Source organism: Talpa europaea (genome assembly GCF_964194135.1).
Source record: "Talpa europaea genome assembly, chromosome: 2".
NCBI classification, from domain to species: Eukaryota; Metazoa; Chordata; class Mammalia; order Eulipotyphla; family Talpidae; genus Talpa; species Talpa europaea.
Genome location: NC_140068.1, coordinates 83,782,993 through 83,795,689, shown reverse-complemented (window position 1 = coordinate 83,795,689; position 12,697 = coordinate 83,782,993).

The window sequence follows — 12,697 nt, the reverse complement described above, 5'->3', positions numbered from 1 at the left end:
ACTAAATGGGTTCTTATGGATCTGATCTTGATTGTTTCGCTGAGTTAAATAGCACTATTAATTTCACCCTGCAGAATCAATGACCAATTGATAAATAATTGTTTTAGGCTGGAAAATGATGTCTGGGTAGGGATTCAGAAATCCTGTCTTTGACTTAAGGCCCCTCTGCTTTACACATAGCCTGTCTACCAGAAATTATAATCCATTCAGGAGGTCAGTAGTGAAGTCTTTGTAAAGAGGTACTTCAGTAGGAAATAAATATCTTTCAATTGGAGAAAGACATTTAAAAAATAAAGGTATCTTATGAACACTCTTTGCTGTGTAGTATGAGACAATATTTGATTTAAAATAATATGAGCTATCATTACACTGAAAGCAGTAAGTTTGCAAAGGCAATATGAAGTTAAATCTGTAATCTTAGGCATTAAGATAATATTAAATTTATTTTTTTCTCTGAGGGATTTTGCTAAACTTAAGCTCTTACTCTGATAATTGCTTGGGGTGGTAGGGACAGAAAACAAAACCTAACACTCCTCAAATGGGTACATTATTAAAAAAAAAAAACCCTATATAATTCTGAAGTTCTTAAGGGACTATATATATGTACTTCCCACCCAAAGGTCAGGAAAACTGTCATAAACAAATAAATAAATGTATCATCCTGAAGGGTCCAGAAAGGAATTTTGTCTACAACTTGGTGTTGGCAAAAGTGGAAAAAATTCTCCCCTGGGAACCTATGATTAAAAGCTAGCAACATGAGTTTTGGGGGTGAAGATCGTTAGTCATAATATAGCTACCAAGGTGTCTTCATCTGAATGTGAAAACACTAATTTACAAAGATATATGCACCACTGTGTTCTTAGCAGCATTATTCTCTAGCTAAGATATGGAAACAACCTAAATGACAGATTCCCTTTAAACTACTTCAGCTTAAATAACCAGATGATCCATAACCCAATACACAACTGCTTGGATGGCCTGGCTTAGATCAGGGATTGAACAAAATGATCTCTCACAATCACGATCACCATCCCCTGATCAATCCAAGAGTCACAGGTCACTCACTCTGATATGCACATGGTGATAATTTCCTCTATATTGAGTCTCCCAAGCACACACCTTTACAAGCAGCTATGTGCTATGTGCTTCTATTTGTACTATAAACTTCTTCAACTATTAATTTACTTTTACCATTTTTATAAACAAATATTCAAATGATGTCTTCAAGATCATTCAGTTTATATAAGGGAGAGCATATACCACTTAGTCATTAAAATTTTGTAAAAATTTTTTCCTGTTCACACATCCCCATCTTATTTGCTTAGAGGAACTGGAAAATTCTTAAAAGTGGAATTCACCTATTTTTCTTTAGTGTCCATCTACAATGTGCAATAGAGCTATATGCAATAGGGAACTGCTTAGTGTTTTTTTGAGGGATGGAAACAATGTTTCTCAGGGAGCAGAGATGATTTAGAAACATCTGCACTTTATAGCTTCAATGCTATAGTAAAGAATCCACCATAATTAGCACACAAACAAGCACAACAGAAAATCAGACACAGCAATTCACCATGAAAGAATTTAGCAGGGTCTAATCAAATTCATCACTTTCACTATGATGCTACAAAAGACAGTAACTGAGCAAGGGCAGAAATGGTCAGCATTTCAATGGGATTTTTTCAAAGGCAAATTCAAGGCCTCTAAAAAAAAAATTCATAGAAGAAATGCTAGTGTTTCCATTACTGGGTCTTTTTCCTCTTGAATATAAAAAGATGTAAGTGGTCTGAAAGCTATTGCAGTTTATTCTTTTCAAGGTAGAATGTAAAAAAGAAAGATCCAGATATGTTGATCATTAAATATGTGATTTTTTTTTCTGAAGGGCAGGAAATTAATTCACTTTTATTAACATACAGTTCAAAGGATCTCAAAATCAAAGTTATAATTTTAATTTTTTAGTTTTTATTTTTTCACAATTTTGAGACAGGATTAAAATAAATGTATTAGTACAGACTATTCCCAATCTTCATCTTCAAATACAACTCAAACATATTTCAATAATTTTCAAAATGTATAATATACCTCCAATGTGGCTGCAACTGTGGTAAATCTGGTATATTTCCTAAATATAAAGGCTATACAGAAATAATGCACCCCCATTTTCTCCCCTCACCATCACATCACTTGGGGGAAAAAATGACTATTCACAGGTAGAAGAACTTCCAGTTAATAATGGAACTTAAGAGAGATATCCAGAGAAAACTTTCCTTTTTATACCCATATTACTGACTACATTATTAGTCATCGGGACTAATAATATGTATATTATTGTACACATTATAATGGTTCAGACCTGTTTATCCCGGTTTCTCCTATAAGAGATGGATATATAAAGGAAACCTTAAGATCACTAAAGGGAAACACACAGACACATGCTGAATTACTAGCACTTTCAATGTAGTATTGTTTGAATTAGTGAGCATGAAATAACAGATATTTTCACACAAAGATCTCAATCTCAAAATGTCCAGTCAACTGTTTTTATTTTAAAGAAATCTAATTATATGAACAGACCCAATTATCTTCTAAAATGTTACCATTGCAAAGTTGTAGTTACCATTGCAAAGTTGTAGTCAGTAAAGTCTAAAATCTTCTCCCACCTCCCTCGTCTAACCCCCCCAATACAACCATTGACTCTTTAAAGAAGCTTTCATTATTTGTGTTCTAATACACACACAAATGTAGAACCAAGAGCTACAGTGTTTTCCCTATCATTTCTAATGAAGGATACTTCAGCAAAGTTTACACTAGCATAATATGCTGATTTGAGTATGGATTGAGTCAATCTCAATATACTTTCATAGAGTTCCAAGATTCAATATTATAAAGATATCATTTCCGTACAACTTGATGTATAGTTTCAATACAGTCACAATCAAAATTGTAGGAAATTTTGTGTATATCAACATTTTGATTCTAAGTTTGTGTGCAGAAACAAAAGATCCATTTCAATAATGAAAGAAAAAATTTGCAGTACTGATATTATCCAACTTCAAGACTTACTATAAGGCAAAAATAAAAAGACAACATGGTAATGGAGGTCAAGCAGACACACAGATCAATGGAAGAGAATAGACACCACAGAAGTAGATGCCTATTATTATAGTCAATGCATCAAAGGCGATACAATGGTGTGAATACATTCTTCCACAAATGGTGCTAGAACAACCAGATATTTACATATAAAAAAATAACTCCATACACAGAATTTAAAAAATTCTTCCAAAAATTGACTGTAAATGGGTAATGGACATAAATGTAAAAACATCAAACTTACAGAAGATAAAATATCAGAAAACCCAGATGACCTTGGGTAAGGTGATGATTTTTTAGATGAAACATTAAAGATATAATCCATGAGTGAAATAATTAATAACCTAGAGTTTATTAAAATTTAAGCTTTTATTCTATGAAAGAGTATTTATATTTTCTATGCAAGAATATTTTTCTATGAAAACTAAAATGAGAAAACAATGAGAAAATATTTGCAAATATATATATGATAAAGGACCTTTATCCCTAGTACACAAAGAACTCTTAAAACTCAACAAGAATATAAACATGCTGATTATACTCAGGGTAAAGAGCTTAATAGACATCTTGTTAGAGAAGATATACATAAGGTGAATAAGGATGGTAAAAGATTTGCACATCATATATAATTAAGGGAATGCACATTAAATCATACAGATACTACTACAGGCCTATCAGAATGACCAAATTTTTCAGAACACCAATGACAGCAAATGCTGGCAATAATGAGGAAAAACAGGAACTTCCTTTATTGTTTTTGGAAATGCAAACTGGTTCAGCCACTTTGGAACACAGTTAGCCGTCTCCAGAAAGCTAAACATACTCTTACTATACAATCCAATAACTGCATACCTTGGTATTTATCTAAGGGAGTTGAAAACTTATGTCCACACAAAAGCCTGAAGATGAATCTTTATAGCAGCTTTGTCTGTAACTTCTTACCTTGGAAGCAATCAAAGTATCCTTCGTAGTTTTAATTTAAACATACACCATAATATATCCAGTGGGTTATCAATATTCAGCATTACCAAAAGGTATAGCAATGTGAAAAGATTTGGGGAAAACTTAAATGCTTATTACTAAATTAAATAAAGCCGATTTGAAATAGCTACATTCTGAGTGATTTCAACTATATTATGCCCGGAAAAATCAAAACTATGGAGAGGGTTAAAAAAAAAAAAAAAAAAAAACAACTATTCCCAGGAATTGTGCAGAGTGGGAGAGAGAATAGGTGGAGCACCGAGGATTTTTAGGGCATATTTACAATAGTTAGCTCATGGAAATAACCTAAGTGCGCACTATTATCAGATCAGAAGAAGAAGTGGTATATTCACGTGAGGGAATATTATTAGCCATAAGGGAAGATGAAACGTTGCCATTTACAGCAAAATGGAAGGAGTTGAAGGAATTATGTAGTAAAGCAAGTCAGAATGCCAAAGACACTACAGTAATAACAATTGAAGGTGGCGGATACTATACTTCCAAAACACTGACAACCATATAGAGCAACATTACCTCAATGTTAAAAAAAAAAAAAAAAAAAAAAAAGGGAAGAAGTAAACTAGAACATTACTGGCCAAAGCAAGCAAACAAACAAACACACACACACCTGACAGTCAAATATTGAACCCTTACATAGTGGATAATTCAACAAAAAAACCTCGTAAAAACTAGTAGCTAACAGGAATAAATGAAGTCAGGTTTTTCACATTAAAAGAGAAAAGGGAAGGACAAAGGGTCAAAAGAGTAACAGATGGAGGTGGGAAAACAAAATAAAAATTGCAAAAATAAATTACACAGATTTCTGGCACAAGACTGTTCTAGGCAGGAGACTATTAAGTGCAAAGGCCTTGAAGCAGGAATAGTTTCATGCCTAGAAACACCAAGGGTGCAGTGTGACCAACATGGACAGAACAGGGGGACAGAATTAGAAGACACTGTCTTAGGAAATGAGGTCAGACTAGTAATAAGGGACCACATCTTGGGAGACTTTGCATTCATAAGGTAATTAATTTGTATGACTGGCTATATTTGGACTAAAATAGCTACTGGGAGATTTTGAGCAAGAGAATAACATGTTTTGATTTACATTTAAAAGTACCCCTGCAGCTTCCATGTTGACAATATGCAGCGATTTAAAATAAATATCCCCCTGGGTGGCTTGATGAACATGAGCACATAGGGAAGAGCAAAAACATAACCCCAAAATTAAAAATAAAGTTGTGGGATTAAAACAAAAGATGGCTTTTACAGTGTTCATTTTTAATAACAGAAATCATGTGTAGACTTTGTCCCAGAAAGGTATTTATGGAACAGGATGTTCATTCCTACATTTTCCTACATTAAAAAACAACAACAACAACAACAAAACAACCTTAAAATCTATGGCAAAGGAGCCAAAAATACACAGTGAATAGGAAAAACTTTTCAGTAAGTGCTTGTGTCTTTTTTATATTAGAAAAAAATTACTACTAAAAGGTACATTTTATCATCAGTAGATAGGAACCTAATAAACACTGCCATGAAAAGTAAACTGGGAAATCTTTTTTTCAAACATACAGAATTCCAATCTGTGCAAATCTTTTTTTTTTTTTTAAGATTTATTTATTTATTTATATAAGCACTGGGTACAGTCAGAAGCATGGGAAGGTGAGGGAAATTCACCAGAGCCAAAGCAGGGAGCAGAACAGACAGACAGATGAAATACACTGCTGAGGGGAGCAGCGGGCAGCAGGAGAGGTCTGCGCACCATGTGGGACACTTGCCGGCGGCCAGGGAGCAGCCGGGGATCGAACCGGCGCTGCAGAGGCTATGGGCAGCTTTGCAGCCCAGCACTCAACCGCTGCGCCACTGGGGAGGCCCTCTAATCTGTACAAATCTTAAACCTAAGATTAAGAGGTATATTGGGTGACTCAGGGAAAGGAAAGGAATGCTTAAAATAACTCCTTACATTTATAAATATTAAAAACTGCATTGTTTAATCCAGAACAAGAATTATCACTATTTGTCATTTGAAAGCATCATTTTTATTAAACTGCTCCCTTACATTTATCCAATTCAAATTAGGGATTTTTTTTTTGATTGTTAACTTTAGTTTTCCTGGATTATAATTTACATATGCTAAAATTCACCCTGGATCAGTTGTTCATACTGGTTCACCAATTTTCTATTATCTCAATCTGGGAGAATATTTTCAATTAATTAAAAAAATTTCATCTAAATTAGATGGGATCTATTAAAAACCTGATTCTACACAAATATGTTCCTTAGTAATCTACCATCCTGATAGGTGGCAGGTTCCCCTAGGATACAGTAGCCCAGAAAGTATGCCTTGGGTAGCTGAAGGATTAGTCTTACCTCCAACTAACTGTGTGACCTTGAACAGGCTACAAAACCTCTCTGTGTTCAGTTTGTTTCCCAGGAGTCAATGCTAGGAGTCAATGAATGTATCTAAAGTACGTATTACAGTACATGTAACTTGCACTCAGTAAGTGATAGCTATTGTGATTACTCTTCTTCCCTCAACCCTGTCTTTAGACTCATAATTTTATTGTATCTGTCTCTTTGTTACCTTTCTCTCTCTCTCTGCCTCCCTCTCTACCCTACACACACATAGATAAAAATAGCAAGATAGCTAGATAGATCATTCTTTTTGATTTAACAGTAGCAGAATTTAGTACTATTCTAGTTTCTATTTGAAACTTAGGGATCCATTTCCACCTCTTTATATAAACTGGTCCTCACTCTTATCTTTCACATGTAACAATTACTTCTTTGGTGAGAAATCAGCTAAGCCTTGAGGAAAAAATCTCACAAATTTGTTCGAAAATCGAATTGTTTCAAAAATAACTATGTAATCATACAACTTACAGATAATTACTACAGTTTAAAAAAATACTTTCCAATATATGAAGCATTTTATATTTTCAATAGCATAACAATCTGAATTAGCAAATATTTTTGTTTCATTTTATTATTGAGATAATAAAGATTGAACTATAGAAAGTAAAATACTCCATGTCATTCTTCAGCATGTTATCTTCACCAGAGCAAACAGCAGGCTTGCTGTGAAAGTAGTGAATCTCCAGGCTGAGCATTTCTGTGCTGTAGTGCAAACGCACCCCATGACAGCATCCCACTGGGCCTGCTCCAGACCCCTGTGGGACTTGACAGCATGCTTGCTGTGCTGTAAGTAATAAAGTTTATTGTCTCTGACCTTGGAGTTTCCTGTCATCTGCCAGCATCAACACAGTTATAATAGCTAACTTATAAGCTTGCAAGTAAGGGAAAATACCAGACCTTGAGAGAGAACCACCGCATCTTTCAGAGGTAAGTGAGTAATAAGACCAAATCTGGTTTCTAACTGAAATCCATGATGACTCCCTAAATACTTTGAGTCAGCATGCATGCGTCTGACTGCAGGAAGCATTTATCTTCTTGCTCCAAACTCTACTACAGCTAATTTTATAGTATTAAAATAAAAAGATGGCTCCACTGAATTTATTTAGCTAATATTTATCCTATAAAAAGGCAGTGAAATGTCCAATGGTTAAAAAAAGAGAGAAAAGAGTAGAAAATCAGTGCAAACTGAAAAGCATTCTCCAGATGGATCAGTATTATTTTTATGATGTTTTTACAAGTAATCCACTGAAAAGTAGGAAGGAAAGAAAACTTATGTGGTTATAATGATAAACTATACTAGATCACTAGGGCATACAAGAACTCTGCCACAGTCTCCAGTAGAGTCATCTCAATATGTTCACTCAGACAAGGAGTATGTAGCTGCAGAGTCCCAGTAGTCATTAGGCTTGCTATTCCAGAGTCCTGCTATTACAACTCCTGAATAAATAAGAGAATAATTAAGTATAGCCCTTCAGAGCAGGTTCTAGTGACAAGAGAGAGATGAAATGCCATTGCAGAATAAGGAGCAAGATCTAAAGTTAATTGAAAAAACATGATGTGGGGGGGAGTGAAAAATAAGAAGACATTTAAGGAAGGAAAATATAGACATTTACACCTAGTAGATAGTGGGTTTTATCTGAAGGGTCAGAAAGTAGCTGTGCAGTGAATAGGACTGTCTTGTTCCAGCTTTTGACCAATGAATTGACACTTTGACTTTTGATAACTACCTCTATCTGAAGATGGCAAAAGGACAGAATTCTCAAGTCTGAGCAACTGCAGATGGCAGAGAAAAAGATGCCAAACAGAAGAAAAGATCATCATGTCAAAGTTGCAGGTGATAACACTCAGGAAATATTATTCTCTCCTAAATCTTTCCTAATTTTTTTCATATAGTTTTTATCAGTCATCTGAACTGAGTCAGCTGAACCAGACAATTGAAACAGACACACCTACACTTCTGGGTCTAGAGAACTTTACCTCACCGAATGAGCTTTCTTTGCTCCCTCAACGTGTACCCTGTAACTACTGAATCTACTAGAATATTTGGTCTGATCTGACAGATTCCTTCTCTTTGTAATCCTCCTCATGTGCCTCCCTTCCTTATTTTCCCTTTTTTGAAGTAAAGAAAATTGGAAGTTTATGACATCTGATATGCCATTTACATTAAAAATACAAAAAGCATATTTTTGTGTTCACTTATGAAAAAGATAATATTCTGACATATTTTATGTGCTAAAATATTTATGTAATAAGATCAAATGAGAAGATCATCTTTTATTTAAAGATGGGTGGCATATTTTGCATTTCAACTAAGTGTTTTTCTTGATATTATGCACCTACCATCAATAGAAGGAAGCATTCCTGCAGTTTTATGTCATACTCATCTATAATATTTCACCTTATTAGTGCCCTGATGCAGAAGAAAATGTGGAGAGCTACTGGGGAGGGAGAGTAAAGCATGAAGATTAGAATTACAGCAAAGGCTGCATAATCGCCTCTACTATTTTTCACTAGCAAACAAACCTCTTGTCTAATGGAGAGAGCAAAATCAGGATATTCCAGTCATACAACAGTTGGCATGCCATTACCCAAGCTCTTGTCAAGTCAGATTCCAGCAGTGGATTTCAAAGTTTTAAAGCAGTTATAAGCCTTACAGAAAGTTACTCCATCTAGTTTCAGAGCTTGGAAATGGTAAATAATTCATGGTAGGTGAAAAAGCATGACACATAACTATGTGATCCTAAATACATAAACAATGGGTGCTCAGTGGTGTGGATATACACACAGGTCTCCCAGAAGGACATGTCAAACTAAACTATAATTATGGATGATTTTGTTGTTTCTCATGTTTTTCAGTTTTTATTATATACATTTGAACTTTAAAATGATTATTTTAAGGACCCAAATAAAAAATGAAACATTGTTAAAAACATGCTTCTACTCATATTCTAAGACAAGCATTGGAATACCAGAAATACAACACGTAAAACCACATACACAGAGATAAAAGGGTAAACTGTTTACTTGCCAAATTGATGGGAGAAGATAGACAATCTGTATATAATTAAAGAGTATCTCTGTATAACTGACTATAAAATATATGCAGTGTTCAATAAGAAACTAAGGGTGTGGTCTCCGTTCACATAACTATTAACGTCATAGTGACAAAAAGGAAATCATCAACATTGTTATTTCAAGATAAATTAGACTTTCAACTATAACAGAATTTAGTACTCTAAGCTGCAGTAGGTAGAGACAGCTACTTACTGTGAAAGGGGTTGAAATAGGACTTTGAGATAGGTATCATGTATATGCAGAAAGAAAATATCAGAGAGTAATAAAAAGGCATCTAGAGAACAAGTTTGTACTCATATCAGATATACAGAATATAGGAATAATTATGATGTAAGGTTTGCATTATGGCATGGGAAGAAATGTGAATAAGTAGAAATGGAAAAGCAAAATGAAATGAGTTTAATGTGGTCTGGACATGTGGACATATGTTTGATCTCAATAAATGTAGAAATATTATAACTTCTGAATGAAAGACTGGAAACAGAATCCAGAGTCCTAGTGTACGTGACTATATGAAGAAAAACAAAACTGACACTAGAAATTTTAAGGGTGACTCAATCTAAAGTACCAAAAACCTATATGGGGAGAAGGACCAAAAAAGAGAATGCAGAGTACCCCAAGGAGGCAACTTTTTTTTTTAACTTTTGAAAAATAATTTATTTATATATATTTTACAACATTGTTCATTCTTGTACAACGGTAGCTTTCTTTTCTCAGGTGTAGTTCCATAATAGAATTTACACCACCAATTCATCCAAGCACAGTCACCATAGTTTCTTGTGCTCTTCTTGCCCTTGTTGTGACCACTCTCCCTTCCCCTCCCCTGAAGAATGTCTTTGATTTATAGTTGTCTGTTTATTTTTGTTGGGTTTGTTGTGTTTTTTATTGTTATTATTTTCCCTGATCCCCTTACTTGGTTCCCCTATATTCCTCATGGAGGCAACCTTTGAAGTAGAAAGTATTTAATACTCTGAGTAAGAAAAAAGAAATGCAAAGGTTATGTCCTGGAAATGTGGAGAGGACATTAGCCAGGTCCTGCAGTAGTACCCGGCATGGGAGTCTGGTGGGTTTCTTCCTAGGGTTCCCTAAGGAAGCTGGAGTTAGGGACAAACTGCTGGCGTTGAGACAAAGAAACGCAATTGACATGATTGTGCTAGCAACAGCAACAAAGCACAAACTGTCTCTTTACTCACTCTCCTACGAAAGCCTACTGTTAGTAGAACCCACCAAAACTCTAGCTGATGAAAACAAACCTGAGAAATGTAGTGGTAGCCCATGAGAGCAAAATGTAAAATGTTAGCACTGGTTAAAGGTTCTGTGTGAATAAGTAACAGGCACCCCCAACTCTATTTTTTTTACTAGCTTAATTAGATGCTGGGGCCTTCCTGGTGGCGCAGCGGTTGAGCGCTGGGTTGTGAAGCTGTCTGCGGCCTCTGCGGCGCAGGTTCGTTCCCCGGCTGCTCCCCGGCCACCTGAGGAGCGTCCCACATGGCGCGCAGACCTCTCCTGCCGCCCCCTGCTCCCCTCAGCAGTGTACTTCGGTCCTTCTGCCTGCTCTGCTCCCCGCTCTGGCTCTGGTGAATTCTCTCACCCTCCCACGCCTCTGACTGTACCCAGTGCTTGTATAAATAAATAAATAAATCTTAAAAAAAAAAAAAAAGAATTAGATGCTGAATGATCAACTCCAGAAAGTATCAGAAATAAAATATATCTTCAATTGATAGTCATTTCACTCCCGATCTGTTGCTTTCTGGCCTGATTGAAGTTTCTGAAGTGTGTCTAAGGGTTATTGCAGGCTAGCAAAACAAGCAAGGGCAAAGGAGACTAATTAAGAAATATCCTTGCCTTATGTATTTTCACTTGCTTCTCCCTTGAAAACATATTACCTTCGTTGGTTTGGGAATGCTTCTTTATCTCTATGATATCTTTCCTGTACAGTGATATGAATGATGGAAGCATTCTATAGATTCCCATTTAATAACCAGCAGCTTGGATTGATGATCACATTAGTGGTGTATGCCTGAGAGGAAAAGAGTGGCAACAGTAGCACAGGACAGTTAAAGTCAAGAAAAAACAGATTATTACTTTCTCTATATTTGTTTTGTTTCTACAGTACAGTACATTAGAAAAACAAGTATTAATATATGAGGGTGTTAAACTAACCCTTATGTCTAGATATCAGTTGCTACATTAATGTATGGCTTACTTTCTTTTTCTTTTTCCTTCTTACCTATCTGCCTTCCTGATTTACCTTGGCAAATACATTTTAAGTCCAATGCTAAGGATGACATAAATATAAAAGAATAAAAAAGGATCCTTAACCAAAATGACTACAATATGTTGGGTAAAGGGTTTGTAACCAGTAAATGGAAAATTTGTTGCTAATGCAAATTTCTGAAAAGACAGAGAGAGAGAATGTTTGAAAGACAGGCATGAGGTGTGGAGAGTGAGAACTAAGGCCAAAAGGTGAACAGAATACTGGTGAAGTTTAGTTCGATTTTTATCATGAAAGCAGCAGGTAGTCAGCTGAGGGAGCAGAAGTCAAAGAGTAATATGTTGAGATTTACATTAGAGAAAAACACCTCTACATGAGGAAAGGGTAGACTGGAAGGCTTGAGACAAGAAGCAGCAATGTCAGGAAAAAAAAAAAAAAACAACATAAAAATTCAGCTTAAAAATTTCAGTGTAGTTCCCCAGTGGACCTCATATAGGGCTGGGTATTTGCAGCTAGTATTCTCTATGATAGGTATTTACTGTATGATATGTATGGGGAAGTAAAAGGGATAAGAATGTTCAATTTCATGCCAGTATATAAAGGGTATGTCAAGAGACTGGAAGTTGCTAGGACAACAGTGCATTTCTTCCCTCATTTCTGTGCAGAGCATTGCAATGCTAGGCTATATTGCAGAGAGAACCACAGGAAGGTCAAGAGTATTTTAAAAATTTTAGGGGACTTGGCACTTGGATTTACTTGATACTTAGGAAATACCATCCTGGCAGAATGGCATTTCTTGAAAGTAGAGACAACAAAGTACTTGGGGACCAAGCAGACATGTCAGCTGTCCTACAGTATTGACAGGAGAGCATCAGGAGGAGAGGATTTTTTTTTTTTAGATTGATTGATTGAGTG